The 14,710-nt window shown below is 42.9% G+C and overlaps 1 protein-coding gene across 3 annotated transcripts in view; it reads left to right on the top strand.

Moving 5' to 3' along the window:
- macrod2 (mono-ADP ribosylhydrolase 2) overlaps positions 1 to 14,710 on the top strand; it is a 931,382-nt gene that overhangs the window by 634,734 nt on the left and 281,938 nt on the right. The gene's annotated exons all lie outside the window — the stretch shown is intronic.

Raw genomic sequence — 14,710 nt, 5'->3', positions numbered from 1 at the left:
CCTGAGCAGTTAGTCAGCAACAGCTGCACTGGGCTGCCTTTGCTAGACTAGGGCTACAGATCCAAAACCACAGGGGCTTCCTGTCCTTTCCACAGCAGTCGCTTGACCATTAGTCACATGATGCTTGAGTCATTCTCGTCCAGTTATCCGGAAAACTAATGTTAACCAGCTTCTCTCTCCTGATTCAGAGCAGATTAACATTTTCAGTTGTCAGATTGATGGTTTAACATTTATTGAATGATTGATTTACAATGGCACCCGCCTGTGGTATACGGTATTACAAGTGGATACCATCCTACCCTAATCTTGAGTAGTTGGGTGGGAATTGTTGGAGAAATTGATCTTTGGGTTGGACCCAAAACATGTGTTTTTAAAAAGAAGAGGTAGATGCAGTGTTGAATGGGCCAATAGAAATGGTCCAAAATGAGATCCATTGAACGTTTTGGAAAGTTTTGTCTTCTCCTGTTAGAATGACATTTTGGAGATGCCATGTTTTGGGGTGACAGCAATGATATGACGCCGAGAAGACATATATATGTTCACTGGTCAGAATAAAACTTGCAGCTTTGTGCATTGGATGCTGTGTAGAGGTTTAAAAAAACACAGTAAACCATCGCAATTAAAAAAAAAACTAAACAAACAAAACAAAACAAAAAAGTCCAGAAAAAGAATGAATAATTAATATATTTCACATGAGTTGAGAACCCTCATGTTCTTTTGTGTTCTTCACGATGATACGAGACCAGTAAAATATAGCGGGTCGTCATACGAGTTCTTGATCACGTTAGAAGGCGCGTTCAAGCTGAGTCAGGCGGATTTGGAGCGCCGTCGCTTCGCCTAAATGAAAACCGCTTAAACACCTTGATCCAGCCTGCTGCAGAGATCAAATCTGACGGCAGGCACTGCGAGTCGCTTTGTCTCCAAGGTCATTATTTCGTGACCCAGTTTGGGTGGGGGAAAAAAAAAGTTTCTTTTTCACAAAAAAGACATCTGAGGTATTTTTGTTTACTTGCTGGCCTCATAAGAACTGAGCTTTGCAGCAGCGTGAATATGTGACACTTCCCGGCCACACGTGCCGCTTCAGTCGTTATCCAGGAGCCTGTAACGTGAACCCTGTGCTGATATTGCTGCTCTGGCTCCAGGTAGCAGCAGAAATCTAACTCGACTGTTATGTGCTTTCATTCCAGGCCTTGAAAGGCAGCGCTCCTCATTATCTCTAGATTAGCATTATTTCCGTGCACGGTGGCTGAGGCTTTTTTTGTATGAAAAATAAATATCGGTCTTAACCCTGAGGACCTTAAGAACTCCAGACCTGTTTCTAACCTTTTCCTGGCACAGTGCTAGAACGTGCTATGGCAGTTCAAAGAACATCTTTCTTCCAATAAATTGGAATAATTTTGAATAACTCTGATTCAGTCCGGAGTTAAAGTTCCCAGAACTTCCTTAAGGTTAAGGTCTTAAACGAATTTGCTTACAGCAGCTGATGCTATGCTGGTTCTCTTAAAACTTACTTCTGCCATTGAGGCAGTCTTTCATGACACTTGCTCGACTCGAAAACCTCTTCGCCATTACTGATAATGCACTCTTGGCTTCATTCATCTTTATATGCATCAGTTTGTCACCAGTATTGACTGGTTAAAATGGGATCCATATAGTCTTTCACATGGTGTTCCTCAAGGCTCTATACTTGGCCCACTACTCTTGTTTATTTACATGCTCCTCCTATAACTTTTTAACATTATCAGAAAGGATGGTCTTCAGTTTCACTGTTATTTGGACGATACTCAAATTTATTACTGGAGTCTTGGATGGTTATGAAGTTTTTTGAGCTAAGCAATAATACATTTCAGGCGATATTATTGCTTCTCCAGCCACCTTTACAAGAGTTATATGGCATCCCCTGATTTTACCACATCCTCCTTGGCCCAGGTTCGTAATCTTGAGGTCATTTTAGATTCTGCATTATCATTTTACTGTCAAATAAAAATATATATTTATGACTAAGGCTGCTTTTTTCATCTGAGGAGCACCAGTCTTTGACATTGAGCAATCGAGATCTTCATACATGCATTTATCACTTCCAGATTAGGTTATTGTAGTGCTGTCTTTGTCTTCTGTGGGCTTCTTGCCTCCAGACTTAAAAAGTCAGCTGTGAGAGTTTTTGCCCAGCAGCAGATCATGAGAACATAGAACTTCCATACCTGTAGATTTACACTGGCTACCTGTACACTTCCATATACAATACAAAGCCCTTCTTCTGGTCTTTAAGACCTGAAGTCTTGCATGTTTGCTTAGGCCCCACACGTGGGGCTGCCTTTCAGGTTACTCCAGCTCCTGCACTGTGAAAATGCTACCCTTACTAGCTGCTAAATACGTGTTTCATTCAACCTTACGTTCTTATCGCTCTTAACTAAGCTCTTGAGTTGTATAAATGGATACTGTAACCGTAAACACAGCTAAAAACCTGGAGGTCGCCGGTGCGACTTTAAGAAACACAGACGTAATGCAGAGCTGTGTCTGTTTCTAACTGACACATTCAGATTGCTTTTCAAGCGTGGTGGGCCTCTGTGGCCGAGGCCCGGGCTTTAATGAATTTGGCCGGAGACCAGAGTCTTTGGCCTGGGAAGGAGCAGCGTCAGAACCCACACTGCTCCAGCTGCTGGCCCTGTCTCCGCCATCTGGTCGGCATGACTTATGGATCCGCTTTAATCCGCGGTGGCCGTGGCCAGAGAAGGACGCTCTGAATCTCCAACCGCTTGGTTTTTTTCCCAGCTGCCCTGCACCAGCAGAGGTCCCCCTGAGAATTGGAGGCAATTAGCGTTGATGAGGCTGCCTTGGAGGGACAAAGTCGCTAGCTCTGGCTTAAATGACCGTAATCCTGCCATAAGGATGAGCTGGGCCGTTTCCATCAGCGTCCGTCATTGGACGCTCGTGGCTAAGATCAGCCTCCTGACGCCCTGGCACTAGGGGGTAAGGAGGGCCTTGCGTTCCTCGGCAGCCGCGAGAGACGCAGATGCAGCCTCGGTAACTGTGACTAAATCCTAATTAGCGCTGAAGTTAAATCGGCATCGTCACGCACAGACCACACAGATATCCGCGGCTTAAGCTGGGCACACCGAGGCAGTTTGGGATGACAGGCAGGCCTGATATGTATGCTAACTGCCAAAGCCCAGCCATTCCTGCAGGCTCTCATTAGACCGAATTGGAGAGGCCTCAGGAAAGGGGGCTGTATATCCAGCTCCTGATTTCCTTCCTCTGTCCAGCACCGTCTCGGTCCCCCTCGTTTTTCTGCAGCCGCATTCCTCCACCTCCATTGCGTTTCCCCACTTCCATTTATTTATTCAGTAATTCATGCACTGATGAGAAACAGGGCTCTGCTTTCACTGGGAGGCAGGCCCGCTTTCAGGGAGGCATGTTTGGACAGCTGCTCTGCATTGCTATGGATCCCTTGCTGCAAAAAATAAAAAAATAAAAAAGCCCCCGTGGACTGACTGGACATTGTCCGATGAGCTCAGCCGCAGCACACCGCTCTGCGCTGGCACTGTGCTAGCACTGTTCCTCTCTCGTTTGTTTATTAGCCGCAGAGCTCCTAGTTTCCGTCATCCACATTCCCAGGCTGCTGAGCCGTGTCCGTCACCAAGTGATGTTCTTCGGCCCAAGTAGCAGCAACGCTGGGGTAAAAAGTTACCTGTTATAGCAAAGGATCTGGCTTTCTGTGCCCTTGATCAATAGTGCTGATCCCTTTTCTTTAACAGTAGATGCCGTGGTCTCCTTGGGATAAGCTTCAACAGCCCTTGGGCCGAGATCAAATCTTGGGCTTCTAATAGTACATTAACTGTACGTGTAACATGGAAGATTTCCTCATGAAAGACAAAAATGCATCTCTCAGCATCTTTAAAAAAAAAAAGAATTGTCCATGGCTTGTGCATTGCAGCACTTATGCCAGCCTGATTGAGTAGCACTAAGCGCATTGGGAAGTGAAGCACTTCCCTGGCCTGGAAGGCGAAGGATAGAGGAGTGGGGGACTCCTCTTTATGTGGCATGCTTGCAAGGAGAAAGTGTATAGTGCTTGGACGAGTGTGTGTGTGTGTGTATTTGCGGAGGGTTGGGGGTTTCTGTGATTGAGAACTGTTGAGAAGTGGTAGAGAGGCAACGGCTCCCCTAATGGGGATTACAGTGCATTACATGGGGATTTGAGTCCAAACAATGGTGGAGCGGTACTTGAGAAAAATCAACATGGGCAACAATAAACATGCTTGGGGCGGGGAGGGGGCTGCCTCATGAGCTCGCCACCTAATCCCACCACTTGAGAACCTTGAAGCAAGCCCCCCTCAATCGGAGACAGCCCGAGACACGTGCTGTACTCCACATGCGGTGGATGGTGGACGAATTCCTCTTGATTATCTCCAGAGATAAGGACCTGAGAATATAGTTTTCACACAGGAGGAATCCTGGCCGTGTTTCAGAAGACCCTTCCCATGGTTTGTTTCAGTTCCAGAGGTTTCCCCTAAGCACCGGGATCAGCCGGGACGGAATTGTGCAGGGAGCTCTCAAGCAGATGGTGATGAGTAATGTAATGTGAGCAGGACTAGCAATAGCCCACATTTGTTTAGCGTGTCACCTGTGCATTCTCGGAGAAGCTGTTTGGCTTGGACGCTGGATGAAAGATGGGCTTCACGTACGAGAAAACGCTGAGCTCCTCGAGCCAAGAAACAAGGCATTTAACCTCCGGAATGCAGTTCAATGCTTTTTGGAACGGCAGGGAGATGGTTGACTCGCTCTCTTCGTCTCTGTCCAGTCCGGGCGTTCTCTTCACTGTATTATATTAAGAATGGGGGGAGTGGTAGATGATTGATGGGCGACTGTGGAGTGTTAGGAGCCACTACATCATTCAGGGGATATTGATTCATTGATTCATTTTAATAATAATTAATAATTAATCCAAATCTTTATGTAATCTCTAAATGCTCATAATCTGTAGATAGACCTTAAACGGGGGAGTGTGGCAAGGTGGCTAGAGAAACTCCCAGAAATCTCCCAGTCTTTTACACGGAAGACTGGGCAAAAATCCCCCAACCAACCAAAAATCCCCCAACCAACTGAAGTATTCAAGTACTGACCATGCAGGGTGCCCACATTTAGCTTCAGGCTGTCTGTTGGACCGGGGGCGCCAAAACTTTTGCATATCTCCATGTAGCACCATATACAGTGCATTCTTTTATATTTGTAAAGGTGTCCATCATGGGATGTGTGTGTGTGTGTATTTGTGTGTGTTTTCACTGGAACACAGCAAGAGTCATTCACCCCTCTCCCACGTGCTACCCCCGAGAGACACTCGCTCCCGTTCCCATGTGCTTCTTTTCTCTGCGGCCAAGTGGGCAGCCTGTCGCGCTTGCCACAAGACTCGAGCGGTCATCAGCGCCGAGAAGCACGCTCCGGAACATGGGCTTGGGGAATAGTGGGGACGGTGGCCCGGGCCACGTGCCCACCCTGCCACGAAATGTTCTCAGAGAGCTGTCAGGCTCCCGAGGCCCCATCTGCCCTGGCAGGCTGACTGAGAATATAGCAGGACATTCCTAAACACAGCAGCCCTTTGTTGGCCTACAGTACAGGAGTACAGTTCTGGAGAACGGGGACTAAGTGTACTATCTAGAACGTAACATGTGCTTATATACCACTGACCATTTTCTTCTCTTCGCGTATCCCAGCTTGGCACCCCTGGAACTGAGAATGTAGAGGATCTTGCTCGAGGGGCACAAGAGTGGCAGCCTAGTGGACATGGGTATTGACACTGCAGCCCTTGTAATCAATGATGGAATGCTGTAAACCACTGAGCTGCCACTGCCCCTAGTTGTTCTCTGTCCTTATCCCTACTTGGCACCCCTGGAGCAGAGAGGGTGAAGGCCTTGGAGCTCCTAGTGTTAAAGTACTTTTTTCAACATACCTTTTTGAGTGTGTAACTCACAAGTACGTTCATACCTAAATTCATTTAATCTCTCACAATTAGAGCTAGACAGGCTAATGTTAAAAACGTATGATATTTACTGTTCTAGTAAATTTGCCATGTTTAATACAACCTATTTCCACTAGTCCTAATCATTTATTAATGCGTCACCACACTTGATCTGGTTGGTCCCCTATAGATTCTTGATTTACAGAAGGGTTAAATGATTAACAGTCTGATTATTAAGAAACTTCAGCTTATTATTAATAATGTAAAGGGGGTTAGTGACATTTTTAGGATTGCATGTAGATTGTTTGGGATAATTGTAAGGTGCGATTTGAGTTTTAGATTTAGATTTAATAAAAAGTATTGCATTCAACTAAATCTCAATTAAATTTAATAGATCTTTATTTGCATGTTAGTGAAAAAACAAGCTGTTTACATATTAATCTGCTGCAAAATTATGGAATTATCAGAAAATCCAGTCCAGAATGTGAGTTTTAGATTTTAATATTGAATGTTATTTGAAAATAAATCTAATAATGACATTTAAATGACATATTAAGTGAGTTGATCTATTTGTAGTAGTTTTTTGTTTATTTTAAGTTATATGCCTGACAAACAGCATTTAGAAAATGTGAGGCATTTGACATATAAACATTTTTCTTATTTGTTATGGAATCATCTACACCTCTAAAACTGTCTTACAATGCTTGTGTCATTAAAAACCTGCCATAATTCACATTACATGGTGATTTGCCATCTTTTCAGATCCAGCAGTCAATATTTATTTATGTAATATGTAAATATCCTCTGTTCTGCAGTTTTGAAACAGTGCAGTTTCCATGTATGGCCTGTACGTACTAGTAATCTAACATTTATACCTCAAAAACAAGTCTCATGCAGTTTTCCATGATATGGGATTTCATACTGTTGGACAATTGAACAGTTATGAAGTTTTTCCATATATAAAAAATGAATTTACATCATCAAAAGCAGTGATTCCAAATGTTTGACCCATTTTTGAACAGACTTGTATGTGAGCCAGCGAGTCTGGCAGGATGAACTCAGCTTGAAAATGAGATGTCGTGCCACCCGCCCTCTCTGGACGGAGAAAGAAGCTGCTCCAGCACACTGTCAATATTTGTTGGAGCCAGAAGACATTAATGCAGTCCCATTTACAGCTCTGGTGCACGGAGCATGGTGGTTATTATGGTCTATTGAGAAACATCTGGCCACGTTGGGGAAAGTTCGTCAAGTTCGCACTTGGCTCACCATTCTTTGGCTCGAATGAATCCATTTTTTTTGCAGTAGTGTTAATGAGGCAGGACTGCATTGTAATTGCAGTGACAAGGGGACCTTATGAAGGATGAATTTCTGCTGGAATGGAAGGCTTTTGTGAAGCATATGTGTGGATCTTTTGCTCTTGGGATCCCCATCCATAATTGAAGAACATGGCAAAAGAATGCCATTAAGACATTGATCTTTGGCGTGCATGTGCCGTGTTTTAGGTGTGTGCTTGGAGTCTCAAGGTGGTCAATACTTTCCAGCCTCTAAAGACATAAATGTTGTAGTGTAATTTAATGTTCCTTATTTTTCTCTCGTAGCTCATTGACAAAAGTGAGGAAATTCTGTCATTAGTGCGGATTTCCATCAATACCACGTTTCAGTCCAGAAGCAGGGAAGCAGAGGAGGAGCTTTAATTATGATTTGAATGTGATGACCATCCAGTGACCCAGGTCAGTGAACCTTGTTGTAGGAATAATGACAGACCCTCACATTTTACAGTACTGTGTAAGAGTTACAGTCCATCTTCTAGTTTCATTTCCAGTCTAATCTTTTGGGAAGATTAGATATTAGATCATTCCAATTCTATATGTAAAAAAGGAGGAATTCCAAAAACTTCAGTAAAAAAAAGGAAGATTCAAAGATGGAGAAACAGGGACTTAACCCAACTAACAACCGTGAAAGGTCTGATAGCCCACCAAAACTGTCCCCATTATATAAACCGCACCGAAAGAGGGAAGGAATAACCAGGCCTGCTCTCACTTTAGATCTGAAACAATCCACAGATGTTTCTGTTCATATGTTCGCCGTGAGGAGACCACTCAGCACTGAGGTCATACAGCTGATTAAGGAGCTGTTGCAGAGAATGCAGAAGAATTTCCATTTAAACTTCTTACATTTGTTACATTTCTGTGTTTAAGCTGAACCCAGTTTGTGAAAGTGAACCATGTTAGCTTGGTGCTAGGTGGGGGAAAAGGCTGTGTGAAACTAATGGTATAGTAGTCATATGTTCTATTTAACAAACTATAAGAAAACATCCATGAAATAAGTATCAGTGTATCAGTGTCACTATTTATATCATTATTTATTGAGATGTTTAAATACTGTTCCTTTAAAAAATTTGGAGCTGTTTGCTTGCCTTTCCCCTATTTTCCCACTGATTTAACACGCATACACATCAAGGACCACACTGCAGAAACTGTGGGAGACAGGCAGAAAGGGACAGTGTCCAACTGTTGAAATTTACAATCATTTTCTGTAATAAAATAAATAAATAAATAAATAAATATAAATATAATATAAAACTATATATATATATATATAATTCTGATAACCTTCAAAATTCAATAACCTTCATTTGCACAAGGTTTGAGAAGTCTTGGGGTGCCCAAACATTTGCATGGGGCTTCTTTTTTGCACACAAAAATTGTACTAAATAAAATAAATACACTGATCTTGCTTAAAGTGTCGCAAACAATGTTCATCTTTACTCACTCAACTACACAGATTAACACTAAGTTTGACCAGGAGTTCATTTTGACTTAATATTGAGTAAAACACCAAGGGTGGCCCCTCACTTTTGCACAGTGCTGTACACCAAAATTCTACTTAATTAACTAACCATGCGATTAATCAGATAATTGTGTTCTGGCTAACCCCTCATAAACCCTTTAAAGATAAAGATTCAGTTATAAATCCTAAAGTTTACAAGGTATGAGTGTATTTGTTCAGTTCACCTGATTTCGTGGTGTGCCACAGGGTTCAATTTTAGGGCCTATGAAAGTGACATCAGTTCTAATAGTAATGAAGTGTAGGCCCACACGCAAGGGTTAAAAGAGGTCCAGTGGGGGGGAAGTGGGTTGAGGTTCCTGACGTGTGTGTGCATATGGGATGACCTGAAGAGGAGCTATTGAGGCCAGATTGAGCTCTTGTTTTTATTAGTCATGCCAGCCTGTTTTCATTCAGCCTATGAAAACAAGAATTTACTCCTGAATAAGGGGGCAGAGCCATCTGGAAGCCATTCAATTTTTTTTTAGCACAAAACTCATAACACACACTCTCTCTCTCTCACTCTCTGACCTTCAACAAAGGGCTGTATAGCCATGTTCATCCAAAACATGGTCGTCCCACTTTCTGATGATCTCCCTCGCTCATTACGTGACATTGAAGCGAATTGTGATGTAAACTTTTTGTCCGAGGGAGTGAGGTGGAGGAACTCTTGGGAAAGTTTCTTCAGAAGCCACAAAACGCTTGGCCTCTTCAAAGCGGGCCACGGTGCGAATTTTTCAGCTTACCTCATACTCTTCTTTTGATCTTTGACTAATGGCCCTGCGAGATCTGGAGTGCCTTTTATTTTTTTCTTTAATGTGACCACTAGCGGCCGCAAAGTGGGTGCTTGCTGCAGTCGTGTGTCATTAGTGTATTTCGGGTACGCGGGCAAGTCGTCTGGCTCTGGGGCTGCCAGCTGTCATTTTGGACAGCGCCGGAGCTCCAGGCAGTGTTTAGTGGCCTCGCTCCCCTAGGCCAGCCAGCAGCTGAAGTGTTTTGTAGTCATAACACGAGCTTACTCGGAGATCTGTGCGGGAAGCCACAAATTGCCCAGTTCAAAAAAGCACCCAAAGCCAAGCGGAAAATGAATGATAAATGGTATGGCGAGATCAAATTGAATATTGTGCTCCCGGTTCTGTTTTCCGCTGCACAAACAGTAAAAGAGACATTTCCCCCGCTGGGTTTCCTGTTTTTATTGCAGGGTCACTTTCTTACAGAACTTGCGACCTTTTCCATTCGCCATCAAAACGATGATTAGGAAACGTAGTGCTGCATTTGTCCCTGGCTTGTGCTTTATTTCCAGCAAACCAAGACTGTGACACTTCAGCGGAATTGTGGGGAAGTTTCTAATCGGAGGCAGACGGCGGCTAGACGGTCTTGGACAAAGTGATCCCTGGGTTTTAATTGAAACATAAAAAATACATTTTTTGAACATAAACACCCTGTTTTTAGATTCAGCTACTTGAGTACATTATAATATAGTAATTTTTTTTCCTCCATATAACCATACGAGATCATGGCTCACTTCTCAGTATGTTAGAAGTGCCCAGGCCTATGCATTTGCTACAGTTCAACTGGGCAGTTAGTATGGGAGGGGTTTAGTGAACGCTGAGCTTGATTTGCTTTTAATTGAAAGTCTAATCTAGTTGACGAACTTCAGAGTAACGACCAATGGTTTTGTTTGTTCAGAAATGAGTAGATTAGAAATGTATTGGTGTTAGGAATTAGTGTTAGGCGATATGACCAGCAAAGCCAGTCACAATGAATTAATTTGACCTTAGTTACAATTTCCATTTAAATATAAGAAGATGCTCATCTTAGATTATTAGAGTTGCTTCCATGTCACTATGTTATATACTGTGACTTTAACAGGGGGAAAAGTGCCAACAGAAGTTTTAATTAATTTAATTTTAATTAAGATTTTAATTATATTATATATTACATTATTTAATAAAAATGTATTAATAGAATAAAAAAAGAATAAAAAAAAATGGGCAAGATTATGTCGATTAGAGGTTCTGAATGTTGGTTTTGATTCAAATTTCCAGCCCTAATCTGAATACAGCTTTAACTGTCAAAGTTAAAAATAGCATTTGCTAAAAGCTAGCTAGCATTTTTCATATGTATGCAACAGATAAGTAGCAGTCAATCAGTAATAACAACCAGCTTTGCAAGTAAAAATCTGGGCCTGGTCAGAACTGGTCAGTAACACTCCCTTGGTCGTTGAAGTGCAGCATCTTTGCTTATTGTGACCACCAGGTCCTACTTTACCTTGAAACGTCCACCTTGTTTAGACGTTCCTGTGTAATCGTCCGGCGCTGAATTCTGTGGTGAAGATGCAGGATTCAAGGGTTTCTTCTGATTACTCTCTTAGGGCGGCCATATGAGTGCAGATGCCGCTGCACAGTAGAACAGTGCACCACCACTTTAGAGTCTGCTAGATCCTTTTCAATGGTCTCTTGCAGTTAACAGGGATTTTCAGGTTTCTAGTAATCCTACAAGAAGTTCTTCTAGACCTGAACGTGATCCTAACTGCCATTTCTCAAGTCCATTACAAACTGAGGACACAGCTACTAGAAAGCTACTAAATATTCTATATGACCTTCTCCTGCTTTTTGGGCATCAATTATTTTAATATTCAGAAGGCTAAGCAGCTGCTTGGAGGAGCCAATAACCGCTGATTGTTGGGGCGAGGTTTGAATTTTTCATCACCTGGCCTTTCCTAGTGAGGAGGTCTAAAGCTCCAACAAGTGAATTAAGGTCTGAGACCTAGCTAAACATTATCTGAGAATGTAAATGAAAAATTTGGATGCCAGCACCACCACTGCTAATCAGTTCAACAGTTGCTGAGTTATAGCTCTGTTGCTCTGTTCAGTTCCCAGTAAAGGCCTGAAATCACCCTAGTTATTCATATTTTAAAGCACAAGCTATCACCTATATATATATATATATATATATATATATATATATATATATATATATATATATATATATATATATATATATAAAGTCATTTATTAATATTTAAATATTAATTACCCCTGCTACCTAACCATGCCATGAAGCATGGCACATGCCATATGTTGTTATGACAGATTATGTCCAGTCATATAACTGTGTTATGCTTCATTTCCAGTTGTTGTCATGACAGATACTATAATGGTTGATGTCCCGACTTTGAATTAGCATGTGACAAAGTGTCAGGAGCATTGATGGTAACATGAAACAGTTCTATTAACACACATATGTTTTGACAATTGACCTTCACCATAATAATGTTGCGATCTGAGGAAAAAGCGGCCTGGTTTGTGGGCATCAGTTTTTTTTTTCATTTTCAGAGTGGTAGGCCACTGCTTAAAGCAGCCAATGGGTGCTGACTATTGGGACAAGGTTTGAGGAGTCAGTAAATTCAGAAAGATTAATTTGTCTCTGTTAAAGTTATCCGATAGCTCAAATCTCTTGGGTTGCACAAACTTTTACACAGTTGTTGTTGTTTTTGTTTGTTTGTTTGTTTGTTTTATCAATAATGTTTAAATAGTTCTGACCAGAGGAGGATGGGTCGGGTCTTGAGGTTTCTTCCTCCAGCTCTGAGGGAGTTTTTTCTTGCCACTGTCGCCATTGGCTTGCTCACTGGGGGTCTTTGATCCTTCATCTCTTACGTTATCAAACCAGCGTGTATATATATATATATATATATATATATATATATATATATATAAACTTTTGCATTCTTCTCAAAGGAGGTGACGACAGTAAAACGCTGACAGCCGACCCAGTCAGAAATAATAATCTCTCAAAAATATCCCAGTATAATATTCCAGAACTTCCCAGGACCCCAAGTACTGTGCCTGGAATTACCTGCAAGTATCTTTGGAGCACATGACCTTCCCTCAAGAAGAAACGCGAGTCGACAGAATTCACGCCCCTAACTGCAAGCAGAAGCCGACGTCGCCTTACCAGTGTTTTACTAAAACCCTTACTGAACCAGAGAACTGCTGAAGTGTCTTGGGAGAAAACAACGACGCATTAATTCCATTGCTGCCATTACCGGAATCTCATAAATGGCCTTAACACTGAAAAAGACACCTCCGAATTTCATTATGGCCCTTAAACCTGTTGTGCTGCCTCATTATTTATGTACCTAAATGCTACCGTGTGAAACCTGACAACTCGCCAGCCCGCATCCCCCTCCCTGTTTCTGGGCGCCAATTCCCAGAGTGATTAATTAATGCACGTTTATGTGCTTAACGGTACGTGCCCAAACTTTTTCTCCAGCCGTTTTCCAGACACTTTCGCTCATAAATTATTGTCGCGGCATGCGAGGAGCACCGACTTCAATGACTAAACATTCGCCGCATGCGAGCGGCTCGTCAGGCTGCAGAGCAATTTGCTGAATGAAGGCCAAAAATATGTTTAAAAAAGTGGTTGTGGTAGTGAGGGAGTCACGGGCAGATGTCTGTCCTCCAGTTTGGTGATGGCAAATTAGTGAACTGACCCCATTTCACCTCTTGTCTCAAGCTGCGTGACTTGTGGTTGTCTTTCTTTATAATAAACATGTTCGGTAACTGTGGAGAGTAGCCTCATTATTTCTAGAAGGCCGGACGAACTCATGTGCCACTAAATTGTCTAGAGTAAAATCACACTTGTGATTTTAGACAGGAATTTAACAGCTATTAAAGCGGTTAAATGGCGACGTCACATCCTGTTTACCCAATTTCACCCAATATAGCATCTTTCTCAAACCTAAGGATGCTTCACAAAGTACACACTTCCCCAGCAGGCAGACGGAAAAGCCCCCAGGCTGTCCCCATGAGTCCTTATAAATGGGGGAAGGCCTGAAAGGCCTGAGAGCTGCGGTGTAAGGTCACTCTATAGGGCTGGTCGCTCAGCAACAGGCCTGGAGAACCTCTGAGTCATGCTTGGTCATAGCTGGGTCAACAGTCCTCCGGAACGTGACGTAGAGTGGCTCCAGCGCCCGGCCTAACAAGCGTCCAGTCCGCAATGTAAAGTCACTGTGGCAGGTGACCCAACATTCCACCAAGCCCTCCAGCTGGCCATGTAAAGTCATTCCTGCAGCAGACATAGCAAACCTCATGACCACCATGTAAAAACACAAAAGATGCACACACACACACACACACACTGGTTTGACTTGGTATACACTTATATTATACACTTAAGTCTGGTGGGGATCCGATAATCCGTTAATCTAGCCATGTGATTAAGAAAGAGTAAGCAAGTAAGAGTCTTCCTTGGTCAAGGGCCCAACAGTAGCTGTACAGTGAACCCAGGGATCGAACCTACAACCCTATGATCAATAACCCAGCTCTCACTACTACCCATAACATCACATAACAAAGCATGGCATCACATGGCATCTGCAGTGGCATGGCATGATTATGCACTGTTATGGGTAAGGTGTTCTGACCGTAAAGCTAAGCTGTTTGTGCTGCGTTGTTGGGACTGTGTACGTCCACAAGCAGGGCCGGTTAGTTCTCCGCGTCCCACATTAAGACACCTCCATGCATCTAAAAGGTTAATTAGACAGAGGTTTTAAAAAGGTCACCACGTCATTTTGATTTGTCGTTCCTATTCATCTGATCCGGAACGCAGGCAACAGTAGGCCAATTAGCTCCAATTAGGGCCTTGGCACTGGGCTGCTCAGTCCATATTAACAAGAAGTGTATCCGTAATTACCCGGGCAGTCTCTCCTTGTGAAGGAGACAAATTTGCGGGGTCGTAAAAGCAGGGCCGCGATGAATGTTTACGTCCCTTGACATTTCGCCCCAGACCTTATAGGGAGTATAGGAGACTCCGGTCAGGTGATGAAACATCGGCGCGCATAAAAAATGACATTTCGGGCGAAGCTCCGGGGGCGTAATCATGGTTGATTAGGGACAGGATAAACTATGAGAGGGTTACGGGGAGCTT

The sequence above is a fragment of the Salminus brasiliensis genome, chromosome 4, assembly GCF_030463535.1.
Source record: "Salminus brasiliensis chromosome 4, fSalBra1.hap2, whole genome shotgun sequence".
In the NCBI taxonomy this organism is placed as follows: Eukaryota; Metazoa; Chordata; class Actinopteri; order Characiformes; family Bryconidae; genus Salminus; species Salminus brasiliensis.
The sequence above is the reverse complement of the archived record's forward strand: the minus strand, read 5'-3'. Positions and strand labels throughout refer to the sequence as shown.